General features: G+C 38.9%; 1 long non-coding RNA gene across 1 annotated transcript; it reads left to right on the forward strand.

Annotated features, from left to right (window-relative positions):
- The first annotated feature begins 966 nt into the window (after nt 1-966).
- On the forward strand, nt 967-14,531 carry LOC137097068 (uncharacterized). The gene is made up of 3 exons (XR_010909950.1): nt 967-1,151; nt 11,778-11,972; nt 13,939-14,531. It is a non-coding gene; the product is annotated as an uncharacterized lncRNA (long non-coding RNA).
- Nucleotides 14,532-23,530: the final 8,999 nt, after the last annotated feature.

Consider the following 23,530-nt stretch of genomic DNA (forward strand, 5'->3'; position numbering starts at 1 on the left):
TTTTTTTTTTTTTGCTCATTAACACTACTACATCAGCCTTCAGTATAGCAAATCTCTCCCCTACCCATTAGATCAATTTCCATTGAAGAATATTGTGACTGGGGACAAGCCAAGTGCACACAGAAGAGGAGATGGGGCAGAGAAAAAATTGAAAAGGTGAAGGAAAAAAGCCATGAAAAAATTGAGAGAGGCAAGAGTCTCCTCTTTCTCAACTTGATCCAGGAGAAGCAGCTTCTTGACTTCCCCCCTCTTCTGTCCAGAGAAAAGAAAACCAGACCTTTCTCAGCAACCACACTTTGTCCTTGTGTTATACCTTTCTTGCTTGTTTATATTCCCATAGTCTTCCCAGCCAAGCTTTTTTTGCCAAAAGAGCCCTGTAACTGAAATTGCTTGCTCTAAGGTAAGAGTAAGGTGCCTAGCCATATGATTGGCAGTGGGGTGATAGCCCAATTGACTGCCTCACAGAATAAGAGCCTTTGCCAGAGCACTCTGGCTCTGCGAGAGATATGCTTGCTTGATCTACCTACTCATTGTTGATCTGATGACTAGGCTCCGCTGGCTAGTGCGTGATTGCCTCAGTGTTATTTATTGCTATTAACAAAATAACAAATGGATTAACAAATGTTAAACATACACATGCACACCAATACATAGTGCTGAATTTACCAATCTGTCATCTTCCCCACTCCATGTATATTTATTGTGTCGGGAGCGAACCAAAACAGTTGCATTGCATTTTTTAACAAAAAAACAAACAAAACACAACGCTTGCAGATTTGGTATTCTGTTAAATGTCCTTTGACTAGTAGCTGGCCACTTGGAGTGCCTCTGGTGTCACTGCAAGAAGGTCCTCCATTGTGCATGTGGCGAGGCTCAGGTTGCATTGCAGCAGGTGGTCTGTGGTTTGCTCTTCTGCACACTTGCATGCCGTGGATTCCACTTTGTAGCCCCATTTCTTAAGGTTGGCTCTGCATCTTTTGGTGCCAGAGCACAGTCTGTTCAGTGCCTTCCAAGTCACCCAGTTTTCTGTGTGCCCAGGAGAGAGTCTCTCATTTGGTATCAGCCATTGATTGAGGTTCTGGGTTTGACCCTGCCACCCCATGCCATCGAGGGATCCAGTTGGACATACACAGTTTTCCTGTAAACAAAAAGTAGGTTTTTAAAAATTTACATCAAAGACTAAAACAAGTATTTTTACTATTAACACAGTTGCATGCTATGTGTTCTACAGCACCAGAACAGGAGGTTGGGTAAGGATTTATTTTTATTTGTTATGCTGATGTAGACAACACCAAAGTATGCCATATTTTTTTGTAGACTTAAGAGCTCCTGGTGTCATTAAGGTTGCAGCCTATGCACTTATCTAAGGAATTAGGTCCCATGGGACATGACACAGCTGACTTCTGAGTAGTGAGGCCTTTTATATTTTCAGCACAACTAATTGCAGCTTAATAGCTAAACACTCAGCTAAGTTGAAAATAGAAAATAAACTATGAAACAAGATAAAACCGAGAGTAGTGAATCTATTTTAATGTGATAACCAAAGGCATTCCTTTTGATATTCTCTTCATGCAATGCAGTACAAAAAAAACCCCACCCAATTCCTTCCACAGCTCTTCTTAATCTGGCTCTCATTATCTGCACCTGCCAAAATCTGTCACTCATCTGACCAAATGCAAACCTTTAAGCTAAGCAAACAAGTGCAGGACAGATGTTCAACCTTAGTATCTCTTTGCTCTGTTTAGTTTTAATTCTCCAAATTCCAGCTCTAATAGCTTATTTCAGTGCAAAGAATTCTGTGTTTACTTGTTCATGTGCAGGTTTACATTCAAATTATGAATTAATTTTGAAAGCGAAATGGTGTCTCTAGAGTAATGCCTATATAAATATCCAGTGAGGTTCCCTTTTCCCTTCATAAATCTACGTGGAGAATACAGTTCAGTGAAAATTAAGTACCATTATACATGCATTCCCTGTTATCATTTTCGCTTAGATTGACAATTCTAGAATGGAGCTAAGTTCATAATTACATAATTAGTGAGAATATATACAAACAACATATGTAAATTAAATCTAGGTAGTACAAATGGTTTTTAATAAAAAAACAAAAAGTATAAAATATTAATCACTTATTTCTTCCTGCCATATCAAACATCTTATTGTAGTAACAATTTGGGAAGTTGCTACTAACTGTGAGAGAAATAAGCATTGTGAAAGCCACCCATTGCACAGCTATCAGCCTCCTCCCAGTAGATTCAAATCAAGGAAAAGCTTCAGCAGAAAAACCACTCCTCTTAATGTTCCCCCAGCAACAGCAAGAATACCCTTATGGGCAGAAAAACCAGGCAATTCCACTGGATGACCCCTCACAAGGGTCTGCCTCCAGGGGCAAACCAAGAATGGGCAATTTAGAAGTCCCTGGACAGACTCAGAAGTGGAGTGGCAGAACAAAAAACAATCTGGCAAAATGGCAGTACCTAGAAGAACCCTCCACCTTGTGTGACCGTGGGAAAAAAAAACAATTCTGTACCTGTATGCTTGCCCACAATGCCCTGCCACATACACAGAGGAAGAATTTTTAAAGCTACACACAATGCTTGTGATCCCTCTATTTTATCAGTTTTATACTTATTTATGCAATCTTTTGACATGAAATAAATAAATAAATGTCATGCTTCTATTGTTTTGGGGAAAGTGCTGCTTTTTTCATGAAGTTCAATTAACATAATACCCTGTATCTTATCACCAGGTCCACTTAGCTTTACACACTATAGTAGTTTTAGCACTGGACTGTAATGCACTGCTGCAAATAGGAAATGGCTGGATAAAAAGGAGACATCATTGAGTTTGCTTCCCATAAACTTTTATGATATCATTCACTGTTTCAATTTCAAAAAGATGGGGGAAATCTAGTGGCAACTTCACTTAGAAGTTGAAGGTATTACTAATGGGGGAAAATAGGAAAGCAATAAGAAATGCACAGTTGTTGAGAAAGCCTGTGTGCCATAATGAATTGCTTAAAGGAAATCTATAAGAGAGTCTTAAAACTGGTCGTAACATGGAACAGTATTCTATCTGAAACTATATTGAATATTTGTCTTGTCTGGACCAATGCTGATCAAAATAAAAGGATCTTAGGCATCTTTTAATGGAAGGAAAAAGGAAGAGGGGCTGACCAAGGGCAAGATGGATGGATGGTATTCTTGAAGTGACTGGCTTGACTCTGAAGGAGCTGGGGGAGGTCACGGCCAACAGGGAACTCTGGTGTGGGATAGTCCATGAGGTCACAAAGAGTCGGAAGCGACTGAACGAATGAACAACAACAAGACATCTTTTGATGGTTAAGATTTTTCCGCACTGAAATTTTCCAACCTCTCCAAAAACATTGTTTTTCAGATCCTAGATAGTACCAGCCATAACTTGTTACATATTTTCATTCTGTTCAACCTGTAATGATCATCTTGGCTAGTAGCTTCTATGTCAATGAAGCAATGAAGATTTTAATTATCTAAAAAGGAGCTAACCAAGATGCTGAGCTCTATGCCCTGAATAAATCCTTTCAACTAAAAGAATACTTTCAACACTACATGAGCATGGAAACCACCCTTTTAGCTCTGATAGTAGTGAAATTTGAAATGCCACCACCCATGTTAGTGAATTTCAATTTTATTTTATTAAAGAGATACTGCTGTCCTGTCTTTGGACTCCATTTTCTATAAGCTCCTTTATCCTCCAGCAAAATACTAGGATTTACGACATAGATCCATTGGAACCAGCAAAGTTTTGCTTACTGATGATTCATGAAGAATAAGAATACTGCAACCTTTTATGAGAAACTACATGGAAGACCAGCATCCTGTTAGTGTAAATTAGATTTTGTGATAAATGCTGGAAAGGACCACAATAATAATAAAATAGGCACAAAATTCATAAGGAAAAGGGACAGAGAAGTTACTCTTCATTCTATGGTATTATTTCACATGGTGGAATAACAGATAAAATGGCAGACTTAAATACCCAGAATGCACCAGATCCCATCTGACTTTGAAAACTAAGCAGGGTCAATTCTGATTAATATCTGATGGCAAAACCACCAGGGAACACCAAGCACTGTAGGCTATATGACAAGAAAAGTGCTGGCAAACCAAGCTCTGACTATTCCTTCCCTAAGAAAAAAACTTAAATTCATGGAGTCACCTTATATCAACAGGTGAATTAAATATGCATACATGAGTTAATCTCATATAGTGGTTTGAATCACCATTCATCTATGTAAACCCACTGAGTAACCTTGGAAGAGTTACACTCTTTTAGTCCCAGAGGAAGGCTAGAGAAAAGCCACTTTGAACAAACCTTACCAAGAACCCCCTGTGATAAATTCACCTTAAATCATTATAAGTCGGAAGGAACATGAAGGCACACAATAGCAACACGCACACTTAATAACATACTACCCATAGTAAAAAGGAAATCTTTTTGAGTCCATATTATTTTCAGTAGGTAAGATATGATACCTGATTAAGCAGACAGCTCTCAAGAACAAAATCCAACACTCACTTGAATAATCAAGTTTGAAAAGTAGTAATAAAATAACATTTTACAAACATAGTGAATGTATAGACAGTAAAATCCGTAGAAAGTTTGTTGCATCATGACATAAGGTAGAAATGTGACTATACTTGTCATGTATAACTTGCAGCCAGAGCAAGCCTCAACTAAAACAGATTACATTTGACTTCCAAGGACAGAGCTTGGGTTTATTTGAAAGGATAGCATCAGACCATTTCTTCACAGCTGAGTTGACATATGCTACTTTAAGGTGATATCCCACATCCTACGTATTAGTCAGTGCCAAGCGGCAGATTCATCTTCTTGCTCTCCTTCAGAGAGCTGACACAGGAATTGCAGGAAAGACTGATACAACCCATCCCTTTCAAGTTGATTAAAGTACCTGGAAGGGCAAAAATTAGGGCAAGAGAACAGCCCACACATGAGTGGGCCAGTTAATTGCTACTCAGACAAGTAATTGCACAGCTCTTGCTAGGTACTAATTTTTACCGTCAAAAAGATGGTGACTCACATCCTATTCTTTTAGGACTTATTTAGCAGTGGGTAGATTCACAGAGTATCTGTAGAAAAGGTTTTTTTCTTCTATGTATCATACAGAAGGAGAATTGAATAAATTATTTAAATACCCACAGGTAGTTTATGAATGCTGTGAGTTAATGACTGCTCAAAACAGAGAAGATGGGGGAGAGAGAAAGCTATCGGCAAAGCCTGCCCTTCATCGCTAGCAAAATGTCTGTTCAAAAATATTCACTGAATGCTCCAATTATTCTTCTAGAAGTTCATTGTAAATTATATATATACCACTGTTGTTTCAGCTGTTGAAATTGTTGCTTTTAAAGTTTTTATTGACTATGAGGAAGCATAACCAAAGTAAGATCAAGTTAGGCATGACAGAATTTGTAATTTGTTTAATTGCTGTTGTTTTCATTCCCACCATCCTCCAAAGCTCTCAAGGCAACATTTATTTCCTCTGTTATAAATTCATTTGTCCATTTATTTATTGCATTTGTAACACACCATTACTCTAATGAGGTCGAGGTGACATTATGACAGGTCTGCACAACCTGTGGCCCTCCAGTTCTTTTGGACTTCAGCTCCCAGAATTCCTGACAATTGGACAAGCTGGCTAGGGCTTCTGGGAGTTAGAGTCTGAAACTCCTGGAGTGCCACTTCTTGTGCAGGCCAGTATTATGGTCTTCTCCTGACTTTACCTTCACAATAACATGATGCGGTTGGTAATAGAAAATAACTGGCCCAAGGTACTCACTGAGTTTCATTGGGGCATTAAACCTGGATCACCGAAGTTCTACTACAGCACTCTAAACAATAAACTATTCTAATCACAGCACTGGAGTTCAATCAGTTTGGCTCTCCTAATATCCCTTTGAAGTTTGTCAGAATGAGTGAGACAGAATGATTGACTCATGGTCATCCAGTGATTCTGTTGTCAGGGTGCCAATTTGAAATGAGATGTCTGAAGTGCTAATTCAGTTCTAATGGTGTGGCCAAATATTTAGTCCACCTCCTATTTCTGGGCTCACATTATACGTTGTAGTCATGTGCAAGCCAAGAAATAGGAGGTGGACACTTGTATTTAGGTTAAACATTGACCACAGCATTGTTACATCCATTAGGCAGAAAACCCATTGCAAAAAAAAAAAAATAGACTTTGTGGTTACCAGGTCTCAACAGCATATAATACCATAGGTGAGCCACATGACATGGGACATATCTATACAGATCAGGTAAACAGTTTGAAGGCAGCTTGACAATGATAATATTGATGATGATGATGATGATGATGATGATGATGATGATGATGATGGTGGTGGTGGTGATGATAAATGTATTTGTTATGCGTCTCTCCTTGCAGCTTGAGGCATGGCATACCATGAATGTGCACACCAACTTGCATTAAGGGCTTTAAACCAAAATAAGCAAAGTCAGGGAATGCTCTGAAATGGACCCTATAATGTGTACCAGGCCACCTAAATGTAAAACACATCACATTGTTTTACAGGGAAGGGTGCTCTGGCAATCCATACATGCACATTGCAGCAGGGGAGATGAAAGAGAAAACAAATCCTCCATGACCATAAAGCCATAGATCCTGGAACCAGTTTGAGGCCAGTTTCTGCAGTGCATCTAAGAACCATCCAGGCCTCAAACTGGTTCCACATGCAATCATCTGCTTCCTTATAAGCCAGTTTTTACCAACCTAAGTGATCAGTGTCAAATAATCACTATTGAATAATGTCCATTTTCAACCATTCTGTCTGCAGGATTTGGAATAGTGGGAAAGATTTTTTTGGCTCAAAGAGTTGCATTTATCTAGGCATCCACACCTGCAAACAGAAAATAAACTATCTAACAATATAGATAATTCACATCAAAAACAGCCTGTAGCTAAGTTACTTTGCTCTAATTCAGACGCAGAGCTTTCAAAAAGAATTAAATCAGCAACATTTGATAATCACATCTGCCTACAGGGCAGACAGCCTACTCAGGTGTGCACGTGCATTATTTTCCACTTTTCAGATATTTGGAAATCTGTTTTATTTAAATGTATTAATTCTTAAACTTCTTTTGGCAAAATGAGAAAGATCCAAGCCAAGGTCAACATATTCTAGCCATCTGCTCTGAGCTGTCTGGCCATAGTCCTTCTGGCCAAAATTAACACATTCCTCTCTGCACTTGGCAGGAAGCCTATGCTTGAGATTCTAAAGCCATTCTGTGGGATTTTTGTTCAACATCAAACTAAACTAAAAGGCATTATGACACATAGTTGAGACACTGTTTACCCTCTGGCACCTGAGTCACCATTCTGTCTTTTTCATTCTCAACTAAGCTTTAGAAACCCCCAAAGAATTTGGGTAGTTGATGTTTGTGGGCAAAGTTAAGCATGACGGAAGCAGCAAACCTCTTTGTGTAAAGTGAGATCTGCCCCAGTTACATATAAAGCAGGCTGTAAATGATGGATCTGATTTTGAGAGTAGTAGCGGGATGTAACATAGGGCAGCAGAACTTTCCTTAGCACCCATTATTTCCCTTTCTGACCTTTTTTTCAAGTCCTTCTAACCCTAAGCAATTTCTTCTTGCTTTTGTTATGTTTGTTCTGTGGGGATGGGATTCATCCATTCTACTTCAGTAATGAATCTTGTATCAAAGACCTAATAAATATTTTAACTGAAATAAAAGCAAACAACCAGCTAGGAAATTGGAGTATAGCTATGGAGGGGGCAGGGGGCATTCACCATGGGCCCCTGTCCATATGGGTTGCATGTTCATTCCTGGAATAATCGGATATGATGCAACATTACTCCCAGTTCTGGGAATCAAGAATGTGACCAAATCTCTGGATGAAGTTGGGGGTGGGGGGATAATGGTAATCTGTCAAATTACCAGATTTCTGTGGCTGTTTAAGAGATTTTTATATTTTGGGGGCATTTTTTTGGTTCTTCCAGTGAAGGAACAAAAAGTAGATAATTGAAGAGGGAAAATACTACTTGATTGTTTCCCTTTTTGACTACTTGCTTTCCTAAAAGATGGAATGATCTTCTGAAGTGGAGTCATTTCAGTGGAGTCATGGGTACAGGAATGGGAACAGGAAACTTTCCTTCTTTGTGCGTCCTTAATTATGAAAACTAGACATGCTTCCTCAGATATAAGGATCTTGCATAAGATTGTTGTTGTTCATTCATTCAGTCGTCTCTGACTCTTCGTGATCTCATGGACCAGCCCACGCCAGAGCTCCCTGTCGGCCGTCACCACCCCCAGCTCCTTCAAGGTCAGTCCAGTCACTTCAAGGATACCCTCCATCCATCTTGCCCTTGTTCGGTCCCTCTTCCTTTTGCTTTCCACTTTCCCCAGCATAAGATTACATACTACTAATAAAGTAAATCATATTGCATTCATTTGGATTAACCCGCTAGTAGAACTACCACATTAGCTAATTCAGCCAGCACTGACCAGAGTTGATCCTGTTTGATAAACCCTTAAATTACATCTCTGCCATATATAATCTGAAGCTGTTGAAACATTTTCAAAGATTTCATGGTGCATCAGTAATTCTCTAAATATTTTGTGTCTATTGACTCAAGAGCCAACAATGAGCCGCAGAAGACATCTTATCTAGTTCCCCTTATCACTTTTGTTTTTTCTAGAATAACTTATTTGGGTCCTCTTAAGTGTCCAATAGTGATAAATCAGTCTTTCTGCCCTGAGTCCCTTGCGCAGTTAAGGTACTATGATTTCACTTTACCTGCCAAGAACATATCCTATGAAATCTTAAGAATTTGTAATTTTGTAAGGCAATAGGACTACCTTCTTGAGAATTAGAAATAACTTTTCCTAAAACAGCTCCTGGGCATTTCCTACCTGTTTCCAAATTTGAAAATTTGTCACTCGGCTTAACCTACTTCTTTAGGCCAGAGGTTAAAAACTGCAGGGTTCCATAAGATATTGCCACAACCATTAAAGCAGGATCATGGCATTATAATTGTGTAGCATAAAAGAGCCCTTGGCCTAAAGAAGTACATTAAGCAGACTGACCAAACTGTAAAATCTATAAACAGGTAGAGAATGCCTAAGAGCTGATTCAAATGACCAAGCCAGCTGTGAGGAAACAGTAACCCTTCTATATATTCTTGGGCTGCAAATCTCATCTGTCCTTCTTAGCTGTTCTCAGTCAGGCTGATGGGAGTTGCAATCCAACAACACATAGAAGAACACAGTTTACCCTCCTTTTCTTTACATCAAAACACTTACTGAGCAGCATTTCAAGATTCATGAAATAAGGTACAAAGTAACTTATACCTTCTCTCCTGACAACAAAATTAAGAAACAGTATGTGAAAACAAGCTGGAATAAAAAAATAGGTGTCTATATTCTTTGATCAGGTCAAAAAAGCAAACAAAAGTAATTTCTTGGTTACTGCAAATGTTAGAAAATTTGTCTGATTATGAATGTATCCATTTTATTTCTCAGCTTAATTTGGTCATGGAGTTGAAACAGAAATGGTTCAAAATTGCTCCACATCTATAGAAACATATTACAGAAAAAAGAAATTATTATTTCTTCAACGATCCTAGCCCCGAATTGAGACCCTAACTTAGCTTTTCTTTCTCTCCTCCTTCTGCATGACCATATGCTGTGTGTGGAAAAGGTGACCCATCACCAAATGTGTTCTGATACTTGATGCAAAACAATGCAGTGGTTTTATGGCCCACTCAGAGGTCCTCCTGAGGTCCCAAACACCATCAAAGTGTCTAGAGTATTGAAATATGTGTTTGTGCATGTGTGTCTTCAAGTCATTTATTGACATGACAACCCCATGGATTTCATAGAATCATAGAATCAAAGAGTTGGAAGAGACCTCATGCGCCATCCAGTCCAACCCCCTGCCAAGAAGCAGGAATATTGTACTCAAATCATCCCTGACAGATGGCCATCCAGCCTCTGTTTAAAAGCTTCCAAAGAAGGAGCCTCCACCACACTCTGGGGCAGAGAGTTCCACTGCTGAACGGCTCTCACAGTCAGGAAGTTATTCCTCATGTTCAGATGGAATCTCCTCTCTTGAAGTCTGAAGCCATTGTTCCGCGTCCTAGTCTCCAAGGAAGCAGAAAACAAGCTTGCTCCCCCCTCCCTGTGGCTTCCTCTCACATATTTATACATGTCTATCATATCTCCTCTCAGCCTTCTCTTCTTCAGGCTAAACATGCCTAGCTCCTTAAGCCGCTCCTCATAGGGCTTGTTCTCCAGGCCCTTGATCATTTTAGTCGCCCTCCTCTGGACACATTCCAACTTGTCAGTATCTCTCTTGAATTGTGCCCAGAATTGGACACAATATTCCAGGTGTGGTCTAACCAAAGCGGAATAGAGGGGTAGCATTACTTCCCTAGATCTAGACACTATGCTCCTATTGATGCAGGCCAAAATCCCATTGGCTTTTTTTGCCACCACATCACATTGTTGGCTCATGTTTAATTTGTTGTCTATGAGGACTCCAAGATCTTTTTCACACGTACTGCTCTCAAGCCAAGCGTCCCCCATTCTGTATCTTTGCATTTTGTTTTTTCTGCCTAAGTGGAGTATCTTGCATTTGTCCCTGTTGAACTTCATTTTGTTAGTTTTGGCCCATCTCTCTAATCTGTCAAGATCATTTTGAATCCTGTTCCTGTCCTCTGGAGTATTGGCTATCCCTCCCAATTTGGTGTCGTCTGCAAACTTGATGATCCTGCCTTCTAACCCTTCATCTAAGTCATTAATAAAGATGCTGAACAGGATTTCATAAAGTTTCATTAGGCATGGAATATTCAGAGGTTGATTTGCAAGTTCCTTCCTCTGGAATATAGTTCACAACACCTGGTATTCATTGACAGTCTTCCATCCAAGTACTAACCAAAACTGACACGTCTTAGCTTCTAGGATCCCACTCTCCCCCAATTGCTACATGGCTGCATTTGGAGGAGAGTTGGAGAAGGACACTACATTTTAACCCTCCAAGGTGATGAGATGTCATATGAAGACAGTTGTGGCAACAGTATTCAAGATCTCTCAATGCACCTGGCACAGCTCAGATATAATCTGAGCTTCTGAAACAGTATGTGGGCAATTCATTTTTTTATGCTGGTAAAATAACATGGAGTGTTGCTAGTAGCACACAAGCAATTTGTCTTTCCTTTCGTTTCAGTTTGTGAGATGGCATTGTCAGGACAGAAAGAACAAAAAATCAAGGCTGTTCTGCTAACATGAAAATGTTTCTGACATGCATAGCAGCGCTCGCCACAAAACATCACATTTGCTGCAACTTCACAAATTACATGTGAAAACGTGTTAAAATTAAGGACTTGGAGAGCAAAAGAATACCTCAGTGTTTATGTCTAGTTGTAATCTTTTATTTTATCTCCAGAGCAGGCAGGAAACAAACCCCACTAAGACAGCTTGTGAGAAGAAAATGTTACCCAGCAGTGACACAAAGAGCAGGTAGTGAGAATATACTTTGGATCTGCACAGTTCAGCAGTGACTGGTAGCTGTCTTATGTCAATGTGTCATTGAATCTTAAAGGAACCATCAAGACCATTCGTGTTTATAATTTGTATTTATTTATTTAATTTATATTTTGCCTTTCTCCCAGTATGAGATATGGGCCTTGCAGAATAGTGCTGCAATGTTTATATGTGTTTTGTCTCTTAATTGTTTTTAATAGCTATGTTTGGCCAAAATCCTGCATCATCAGACATGACTACCATGATGGAACTCCAGTGTCACAGCCACATCAGACAATGTCACCCCAGAAAAGATACAATTTCAGTGCACCAAAGGAAGGGTTTGACACTGCAGACTGGAGCACTGGGGAACCATATCTCCAGCACTCAGCCAGTCATGAAGACATCAGTACCAAGTAGCTGGAGAGACTCTTCGGGATCCTGAGGCAACTGCTTGTCTCAATGTATCTTATGACCAGAATCACTGCAAATGTCATTTTCCATTGGCCTGATTTAGAGTGTTTCAATTAACCTTTGGTCGTGGCATTGTCATTGCCAGACTAACATGTTAGGTTTTGGGGATCATGTTTCATCATTAAAAATTATAAATCTGAATCCCTAGCAATTATGTACTGTATATGCATATGTATCTTCAAGTTGTCTGGAGACATATGGCAACCCCATAAGGGGTTTTCTTATGCAAGGGTTTCTCAGAGATGGTTTGCCATTGCCTTGCTCTAAAATCTAGCCCAAAGCACTTGGTGTTCCTTGACAGTCTCCCACCCAGACTGCACAACACCCAACTTCATATTCTGGTATTCCATAGGATGTAGTCATGGCAGATAAAATGGTATAAAATTTCTACAATTACATGGTATGGATATACCATGGTCACCATAAGGACTACTAATCTCTCCTATGCATCTCTATGAAACAATGACATACTTCAGACTTGTTTGGGATAATATTGCTCTCCTATCTACACTGTGAGAGAGAAAATGTTTATTTTTTGTAGCTCTGTGGCAAAGACTAAGTCAAAAAGTTAGGTATCCCACTCCAGACACATAGGTGTATAATTTTGGAAGTATAAATAGTCTTTGGAATGTAGTCATTAAGATAAACTATCACAGGCTAACCATACCTCAGTTTGCCTTGAGGCTTTTGTGGCTTCAGGAAACACTATTGTGTTTTTCGAAGCCCTGTAATAATGCAACACACCTTCCCTAGTAAATGACTGTTTCTGTAGAAGTTTGTTACACCCTTCATAATGAGATGCCTAGGGATTGTGGAATAGCCATTCAAATGCAGTCTCTAAAACCAAGTCATCTAATACCATTAAATTGTAAGTCTCCCTCATTCTATGACACACAGTTCTGCCTGCGCTATAATTTAATCAATCTCAAATACAATACAACTTAAAATAGTTGGCAGACCTGTTCAATGTGTTGCCGAAGGCTTTCATGGTTGCTGTGAGCTTTTCAGGCTGAGGACCATGTTCCAGCCTCCAGTCTCTCCTGATGTTTCATTTGCATCTGTGGCTAGCATCTTCAGAGATTCAGAACTTCTGAAGATGCCAGCCACAGATGCAGGCAAAACGTCAAAAGAGAGTGCAGCTGGAACATGGCCATACAGCCTGGAAAACTCACAACAGCCCAGTTGGCAGACCATATCTTGGCAGTAGCAGAGTGCATATTTTTCACGTAAATCTTACAGGTCTGTTATTAGGACTAAAATAGAGTTTGCCTGAAATCTTGAAACAAAAGTGTATTAGATAGCTGTGAACTAGATGGAAGCCTGTGAGGAGTATGTTTTTGAAAAGGAGAGTTGGAAAATACTAGCAGTTCCCAAGTTACAAATATTCAACTTACAAACAACTCATAGTTACAAATGGAGATGAGACAAGAGGAAGTGAGAAAAATCTACCCCTAAGAATGGGAAATCACTCCTGAAAGAGTTATCATAGGGGAAAAGTGCCTCAACTGAAGCTTTATCACCAATTCTTTGTTTCCAAGCAGGGCCAAACACAGCAAAACAAAACAAAAAACATGTGCTATCCAAAATATGTGTGTTTGTGTGGCTGTTGCTACACTTTAAAATCTGCCTGTTCTGACTTACATACAAATTCAACTTAAGAACAACCCTACATAATCCATCTTGTTCCTAATTTGGGGATTGCCTGTACAATGCCTGCAACTCTTTATCAGCTAATACGTATCTAAGTCTCTAACTAAGTAGCTTCTCCTAACCAAACCTTCCCCGCCTGATGGAATTTACCAAGAACCAATTGCAAGGGGAAAAGGAGGCCCATTTTAGTGGTAATGTTTCCATCAGGTTTGGATATTCAGCAGGGAGAAATTACTTAGAACTAATTGTTATTTGCAGATGATTGCATTATGAATGGTGGATTGGCCTTGCAGGATGACTCTAACCAAGGACAAATCTGGTTCCCTTCTTCAACTGTCTGGGACTCTACAGCTATGTTTCTTCAGACAAAAGAAGGAGAGCCAGCAGAAAGCTCCAAGCTCTGGACACGAAAGGAAAGATATGCATAATTGGCTGGCGGACTAAAGATTAACTATTGCTGAAGTGGAATATTTGAATGTAAGTTCAAAGACAAGGGTATTCTAAGTAAAAGGAAATTGCAGCATTAATGAGTGTTTCAGGCAAAATTAAGTTATCACAGCTGTCTGTGCTGATAGGGCTACAGAGGTGACAATATACAGTGAAACAGACATAGGAACCGTAATGCTTCCATGACATTCCAACATAGCAGCCTTTTAAATACTTGTCTTCTAAGGCAGGTAAACCAAATGCTGCTCCGTTGACCTTGATTTGGCTTGTGAATATAACACATTAGCAAACTGTCTTTCTGTTGATGCTCTTTAGTTTAAGAATTTTTTTCAATAAGGAACAGATTTATACTCACCATGAGTATTTATAGCATATTTTAACTTAACTATAAAATTCCGTATGTTTCAAAGGCAATGCTTTATTGTTTTTATTATTTTTAATACATAGAAAGAAGTTATTAAGCATTTTTTACCCCTCTTAGACTAAAATAATAAATAGGACTGGTGACCATAAACGTAAAGGTAAAGGTTTCCCCTGACATTAAGTCTAGTCATGTCTGGGGGGGGGGGGTGTTCATCTCCATTTCTAAGCTGAAGAGCAGGCGTTGTCCGTAGATGCCTCCAAGGTCATGTGAACAGCATGGAGCACTGTTACCTTCTCACAGAAGTGGTACCTATTGATCTAATCACACTTGCATGTTTTCGAACTGCTAGGTTGGCAGAAGCTGGGGCTAAGAGTGGGAGCTCACCCCCTCCACGGTTTCAAGCTGCCAACCTTTCAGTCAGCAAATTCAGCAGTTCAGTGGTTTAACCTGCTGTGCCACCAGGGGAACATACTCCAGAGTAAATAAATTGCTTAAATTGTGTAACTATTAAAGCTATGCCGTATGTCTCATTTGATTCACTGCACCCAGTCTGAAACTACTATTCTTCATGAGTAGTGAAGTAATCTAGGCCAGTGTTTGATGGAGTCCCCTTAGCTCAATGTTGGGGTCATAAAAAAACTGGCAACAACACAAGGTTTCTGAACACCACCTAGACATTTACATTAATCTGGAGTGTGCAGTGTTTACAGTGGACTTGGCAGAAAATGCTTCAGTTGTACTTCATCAAAAGCAAAATCAGTCTCGTTTGTTAACAGTAAATGTTTTATATTTATACCTATTTTATACACCTATATACCCAGGGTTGTGAAAAAATGTCTCGGGCTGAAAGAGGTCCTAAGCAGATGTTTAAGAAGCCCTGATCTAGGCTAGTAGTCATGAAAGCTGATGTTTTCTGTACCACCATTTTTAATTGTGGAGTGTAGTCTTGTCACTATTAAGAAGACCTCCTTGTTTGCTATTTCATCCTGGAATTTTAAGTACAGCATTCAAATGAAGGAAATTCCAAAGCTCTTATCCTGAGTGAACAATGAGAACTGTAGTCTCCTTCACAATCCTGCACATCCCACAGGAAAGAAAGGTATTTAAGTGTTCATTTTTCAAGCTTATTTGTACCTTTTTTCCTACAAATTTGGAAATTCCATGATTTGAAGCAACAAATCTTGCAACTTTTTAGATGTGTTATCATATTCTTATCCCCTAGGAGCATAGGTATCAATTCTTTTTTGCCAACAAAATCTCTTGAACCATTGCTATTATCTTGTATAAAGTGATATCTGTGGTTAATAATAATCTAATAAATAATAACTTTATTTTATGAATGGTATCCTTGAAGTGACTTGACTTGACCTTGAAGGAGCTGGGGTGGTGATGGCCGACAGGGAGCTCTGGCGTGGGCTGGTCACAAAGAGTCGGAAGTGACTGAATGAATAAACAACAACAACTTTATTTTTGTACCCCGCCTCCATATCCCCAATGGGACTTGGGGCAGCTTACATGGGATGAGCCCAAACAGCATGATTAAAATATAGCACATTAAAATATATAAACAGCAACATAACACAGAATTTAAAAAACAGCATTATAACAAAAATATCAAAGCAAACATCAAACCAACAACCAATGAGCTCTTCTCTTTAAAAGGGGCAAAAGCTGTCAATTAAGAATGCTTTAAAGTATTAGGTAGGCAACTATAACAGAGGGGACAAAAACCAAAGCACCCAAAAGGAATAATTCACAAATAAATCAGCACACTACAGTTCCTTGATATTTACTGCAAGAATCCATTTGAAAAGCCATATTCAGAGAAAATGTTATTGACCTAAGGATAAATGTCATGAACTGGTGTCCAAACATTTGCATTCTCCTGAACTCTTCATCCAATTAGATATTATAAAGAATTCTGGAGAACTGCATTTCATTTAGGGACTTTGCATTGCCCTAACAAATATATAGTCAGAATGTCGGCTTTGAACTTTTTCTAATCAGCCAGTGTGACTATCTTTATTTATGTAAGGATCTATATTTTGCTGAAAAGAAGCATGTTATTCATGTGATTGAAATCAGCTGCCCATGAGATGTGTTTCAAAAAATCCTCCTCAATGTGACCTTGACTGAGAGTAGTATTCTTTCCTACAATATCTCTGTGTAAATTGCCCACAAAAATTGTCAATTAGTAGTATCTGTGGTAGTGATTTTAATGTGTGTTTTTGTACACCAGCTACTGAAATGAACTTCACCAATAGCATATCATCTGAGTCACAGTAAAACTGTTGCATACTAACATTTCTAAAACACACTCAACTGAAAAATCAAGAAAGTGGTGAGCTATTGGTGAATAACTCTCAAAAGATAAAAGACAACTCTCTTGATAAAAGCCAGGAGAAATCATCCATCCATTCTGCCCAGAAGCAAAACAAAATGCAAACAAGAACACAGGGAGTTGGTGGATAGTTGAATGAATCATATATCAACATACATCGTATTGAGCTTCCTTTAAGAAAAACGTGGGTTTTGTGTGCTGAAATAAATCATGGTTCATTAATATACAGCAGGGGTTCTCAAACTTTTTCAGTCGAGGAACCCTTTTTGAAGCAAAAGTTTCATGTGGAACCCCAAGAAATGCTTATATATTATAGTATAGGTAATGTGTGTGTGTGTGTGTGTGTGTGTGTGTATATATATATATATATATATATATATATATAAATCAGGCATGGGTCGGGCCAGTAGCAGATCAATTGAGAGTGTTTGTGTAACCTAATTCACACAGTGCAAAGAAAGAAAGAAAGAAAAGTACAATTTTTAAAATGAAGAACAATTTTAACCAACATAAGCTCAACACTATCTCAGTGGGAGACTTCTGGGGCCACCCAATCTAAGCCCTTTCTGCCATGCAGGAAAAGCACAATCAAAGCACCCCCAAGAAATGGCCATCTGGACTTTGTAGTAGTAGTAGTAATAGTAGTAGTAATCATAATAGTAATAACAATAATAACAGAAATCCCAGGGAGCATCCCGTCCAACCCCCTTCTGCCATGCATGAAAAACACAATCAAAGCACCTCCAACAGATGACCATCCAGCCTTTGGAAGAAGAAGAAGAAGAAGAAGAAGAAGAAGAAGAAGAAGAATTAGGGCCATCTAGTCAAATCCCCTTCTGCCATGCAGGAAAAACACAAATCAAAGCACCCCCTGAGGAGTGGGAGGGAAATAGGGTTTTGTAAGCAAAGAAGGCAGGAGGGGAGAGTCTGGGCAGCGAGAAAATGTCTGGATAGTGATGGGATGGGAGGGTCTGTGCCCAGGGAGAGTGTTGCTGCTGTTGTTCCCAGCAGCTCCGAACTGTAATTTCATTGCATTTCTCAGGAGGAGGAAAGAGGAGGAGTTGGGAAGCAGCACTGCGGTGTGGAACCTTCACTATCATCTGTGGAGCCCCAAGGGCTCCACGGAGCACAGTTTGAGAATCCTTGATATACATTAAAAACTGCTGTAAACAACAAGACACAAGAAATAGTGCATTGTATACATACAAGTATTTGTTGTTAAAGTATAATTTGTTACTTACTAAATTATTTGTATTTCTTTTAGAAGACATTCATTAGTAAAACTCCATTAAAATGAGATCATTTTTACCAAAGCTGGGGACCTTCACTCATACATGCACTAACCAACACATAACAAGTTTCATGTATAAAATTAAACTCTGCAGTATGTAGTACACACAATACTACAAACACACCAGAACACACTACAGGGAGATATAACATGACTTCCTCTCCACTATTCAGATTATAAGTTATATATACTATTGAAATTCCATTATGTGTTATCTTTAGAACCCTTTTAACTAATCACATATCTATTATCTATTGAAAGTCAACACTACAATATACTTCCCACTTGTCTTCACAAAAGTAATAAACATGTTCCAGTCATTCTAAAAATTAACCAAAACATTCTCTGTGAGCAGCAATATCAATTTAACCTTTTCAGCTAGTTCATACCCTTTCACCGACCAGACCTAGGCCCCTTCTACACTGCCATATACAATCCAGACTATTTATTTATTTATTTATTTATTTACAACATTTCTATCCCGTCTTTCTCTACCCCGGAGGGGACTCAAGACAGCTTACAAGTAGGCAACCATATGAAGCCATAGGATATATACAATTACAAATGTATAACTAGAGTTATAAAATACATTAAAGCAGTTTAAAAACATATAAAACAATGCATTAGCAGTTAATCACATGATCCTTAAATGTAGTTTGGCCATTCCAGTTAGTCAGTGCGCATCAATTTCATATCTTTCTATTTCCCCAGTTCTCCAAACACTTGGACACAAAGCCAGGTTTTTACTTTCTTACAGAAGGTCAGGAGGGAGGGGGCTGATCTGATGTCCCCAGAGAGGGAATTCCACAGCCAGGAGGCCATCACTGAGAAGGCCCTGTCCCTCGTCCCTGCCAATCATGCCTGTGAGGAAGACGGGACCGAGAGCAGGGCCTCCCCAGATGATCATAGACTCCGGGATGATTCATAGGAGATATGTTATCTGCTTTGATAACCTGGATGCAGTGAAGAAGGGACCCTATTTTGTTGGTATAGTTGGGTCTTCACGAGTATAGAAAATTCTCACAACTGTGAATCATATATTGAAGAGTTCTTCCATGTTTCTTCTTATGGTTTTAGTTGTATGGTAAGTTTATAGTGGTAACAATGGAAGAATGTAGGTTTTAATTAATTTAGCAGAAGCTAATACCACAGGCCTGGGAAGTTGCCCATGGTTCCCCTATACAATTGTCTCTACACATTTGTAGGTTTAACTTTTGTGGATTTCATTATTCTCAGATTTGATTAATATGGTTTCACTAGGAATCTCCAAGTCTTCCAGCACAATTTTGTGGGTAATAGATTGCAGACATTGATTATTGAGTCATACTGTAGGGCCTAATGATTTGTAGAAAGATGTTCTCTCAAGTAAAAAAAGTGTGGGTTTTGTATGTATGCTTTTTCCACATCTTTGGGGATCCTGCACCCTTAATGTATCTTTTTATAGAACTACATTTTAATACATGTTTATAGAATTTTTGCACTTTGTGTTTAGACTGTGCTGTGACCTGCCTTGAACCATGAGGCGAGGCGGGTAAGAAATAAAATTATTATTATTATTATTATTATTATTATTATTATTATTATTATTATTCCAGTGAATGTTGAGGGGTATATTGTGATTCATCATGTAGATATAGAAGATTAGGTAGTTACTCATTTGAAGCTAAAAGATTAAATGACCCCTTTCTGAAAATTGTTCAAATGTGATTTAAATTATTTCTGGATCAACATCAGTAGGATGTGGTTTCTGCTCCAAACAAAGGCAAGCCCTGCCACTGTTTTAATTAATATTAACAGTTTCTGGGTTTCTCTTTCTATGACAGTTTTCACAACAAGCCTGCATTAATGGGGTTGTCAGAGGTGTTTTCAACATCTTTACTAAGCTGGAAAGATGGCTTTAAATGGGATTTACAGCAGATGTGTCATTAACCAAAAAGGTAAAACATTTTTATATGGAGATACAAAATTCAGAATTCCAAAGCCTTCACTATTTAGACACAGAGGTGTTTACATCAAAATAGCCACCGGGCAGATTCTCACTACAACTACATAAGCCACACTTAGTTTATTTTAAAGAGTTGCTCAATGGGATAACATCATAAGAGATAAACATCTACAGGAGTTTTTCATGACAATCCCAGGAGGGACAGCAGTCATACAATGTTAATGTAATACTCTTTATTACAAAACACGCGGTAAAGAGTAGGACATATCTTCAAAAATAGCAAACGCTAAAAAAAAGACTTTCCAGGTTTTATTTATTTATTTATTTGAGATTTTTGAACACCTTCAGATTTTGAAAGCCTAGCTAATGACAACAACAAATATGGTGGGGGACAAATTTAGAAGAAGACCTAGAAATCCTCCTTTCCTTTTTACTTATGGCCATGATCCTTAATTCATTGGGTGAAAGTTAATTCTACAAAATGAAATAAAATGCTGCCAAAATGTAATGGCATTTCAATGTGTAAGATAAAAGCATGTGATGTGAGGAAAGTTCACAGATCCAGACAAATGAATGGCAGCGGATATAACACAGGTAGATCTCCAAATACCACAATAGCACTTTGATACCATTTCAGTTGTCATGATGCAATTCCATCTTTCAAAATCCTAAACTGTTTACTTTGATAATATTCTTATAAATCTTTATTGAGTGTTTTAATTTACCTTTAGGAATTAAATCCTTTTTAATTTCATTCTCAAAGGAAACAACAAGAAATTTTAGCAATATTCTTCCTGCTGCAAGAAAGTATTTAACAACTATACAGTTTCTGGAGACTATTGATTGTACAGGCAGTCCCCAAGTTACAAACATCCAACATATAAATGACTTATGGTTAAGAATGGGGGTGAGACAACAAGAAGTGAGAGAAATCTATCCCAAGGAAGGGAAATCCACTCCTGAAAGAGTTATCATGGGGAAAAGCTGTCTCATGTGAAGCTTTATCACCAATCCTTGTTTCCATGACAAGCCAAAATTTTCAAAATCCAGTTATCACAGGGACACAATGGCACAGACAGCAAAACAAACACCACAGGCGTGTTAACCCTTCCCTATGCTGTCCAAAGCTGTGTGTGCGTGACTGGAGCTACACTTTAAAATGTACCTGTTTTGACTTACAAACAAATTCAGCATAAGAACAAACCTACAGAACTTATCTTGCTTGTAACTTGGGGAGTACCTGTATATGACTTAGTATGCATAGTATTTGCATTGGGGAAGGGAGGGTATTTCAGTTAAAAAAACACACACAAACTCAGCATTTTCTATATGGGAAAAAATTCTGCACAGAATATAATTGGTATGTGATATGTGTATAAATATTATTTTAAAAATAATGTTATTATATCATGAAATTATAAATAATAAAAGGCTGTTTCTTATACACAAAAGGCTGTAGATAGTGACTCATTCTGTGAAAAAAATATTTTCTGCACAGAAAGGGCTGTTTCTACACAGAGAAAATACAAGTTTTGAACAGAATAAGTTTCAAACTGCAAAGATTCCTAGCAATCCAAAATTCATTTAATTAACTATTTCTCAGCATTCAAAAAACAAAAGGGGGTAGTTACCATTTTTAAAAAAATATTTCAAATTTTATTTCAATTCCATCCATTTAATCTACAAAACTAGAACTCATAGCAAAGAGTTCCAAATTACTGCCATGGCACCATTTGAACTGTGGATGAAAACATTGCTAAGGAAAATTAACATGTAAATACATAACTCTTGGGTTATTAGCCACCTAGTAAGAACTGTCCCTGAGCCAGATGTCACTCCCACTGATCATCTCCCATACAGCTATCATAGATCCCAAAGGACACCTAGAATTCTTTGACTGCACCTTTCTGTCAATCATTACTGGAAGGCCATCCTGAGGGCATTCCCTCCAAAACCAAGTTTTTTAAGAGAGATAACCTAATCCCAGCCCCAAGGGTAGCCCCCTTTTTCAGGGTTCCAGCCCCCAAAATATGTAGAAACTATTCTTCACCCCTCAGGGGGGTACCATGGTGCCTACTGGAATTATTTCACCTTTTCCATGCCACCAAAAGAGTGGCACCTACCTAGTTCCTTTTTCCTAGTAGGCTGGCCAACAAAATGTTCCCCTCCTTCAAGAAGTGTACTCCATTGGCCCTGTACAATTCTGGCTGTTTGAAGACAATCTCTGTATGGGGGATCACCCAGCCTCCAGTTTGCCCCTTAGGAATTCCCAGTTCCCAGTTGACCTTACATCCAGTCAAATTGAGCTTTTTGGTATTATGATCCCCCAGCCACCTCAAATGTAACAACAGTGCAGATCATACCTCTCCTTTTAACAGGCCCAGATCATTGCCTCCAAGATGGCTAATTAACATATCTGGAGGGAGCCCACTGCCTCTTCCTCAACAACAGTGGTAGCATCTCCCCCCCCCCCCCAATTGAAACCCGCTGACTGTGCATGGAGCTTCATCATGCAAAATGTTAAGATTTGTATTTTAAAGAGGGACTTGGGCGTTCTAGTATTGTAATTCAAGTTAATGGATTAGAAGTCTCTAATAGAGATTTCCAGGTATTTTACCAAACTACAAATCCAAAGAGAGGCAGCATTGTGTAGTGGTTTGAAAGTTGGACTCCAATTCTGAACATTAAGTTTTTAAATCTCTGCTCCATCAAGAAAGGCCACTAGGTGACCTTGGCAAGTCTCACTCTCTCCGTCTCAGAAAAGGCAAAAAGCACCTCTGAGCAAATCTTGCCAAGAGAAAAATCATGACAGGGTCGACTTATGGTCACCACAAGTAAAAAATAACTTAGAAGGCAAATCCACAATCCTATAGAATAGAGCCATGAAAGTCTAGAGATATGTAGAAATCTTTTTTTCTTTGCTATTGCCAAGGGTATCACTTGAAGCAAGAAGCTATATTTTGGTTAACTTTAGGACACTTCCAGACAAGGCCCAAAATGCGGGTTGTGTCAGACTTTTACCTGAGGCAGCCAAATGACACTTCAGGTAAAAACAAATTAATTCTGAACAAAGCAGGAAAGCCCTGCTTTATCCCAAATTAATTAGATATCCCATTAGATCCAGGCCTTCCTGAAAGGCCCAGTTCTAATGGGGTATGGGCCTCATTCTCTCCTCAGTCCAATTTGCTCCTTTGGGCACCCACCCCCTTCCCACCTCACACTCCCAAAGTCTTAAAATAAAATAAAAACTTACTGGGTCTCCCCCCTCACCTCCTGGCAAGTAAAATGGCATGCCAGGAGACAGAGGGGAACCTTTCTCCTCCCCCTCCCCACCTCCTTGCACATCAATTTTATTCACCAGGTGTGGTGCCGGAACAGCCTCATGGCAACCCAGTAAGTTTTTATTTTATTGTAAGGCTTTTAGGGGGGAATGGGAACAGCCCTTGGGAAAGCCTGCTTTTT

The sequence above is a fragment of the Anolis sagrei genome, chromosome 5 (genome assembly GCF_037176765.1).
Source record: "Anolis sagrei isolate rAnoSag1 chromosome 5, rAnoSag1.mat, whole genome shotgun sequence".
Classification (NCBI taxonomy): domain Eukaryota; kingdom Metazoa; phylum Chordata; class Lepidosauria; order Squamata; family Dactyloidae; genus Anolis; species Anolis sagrei.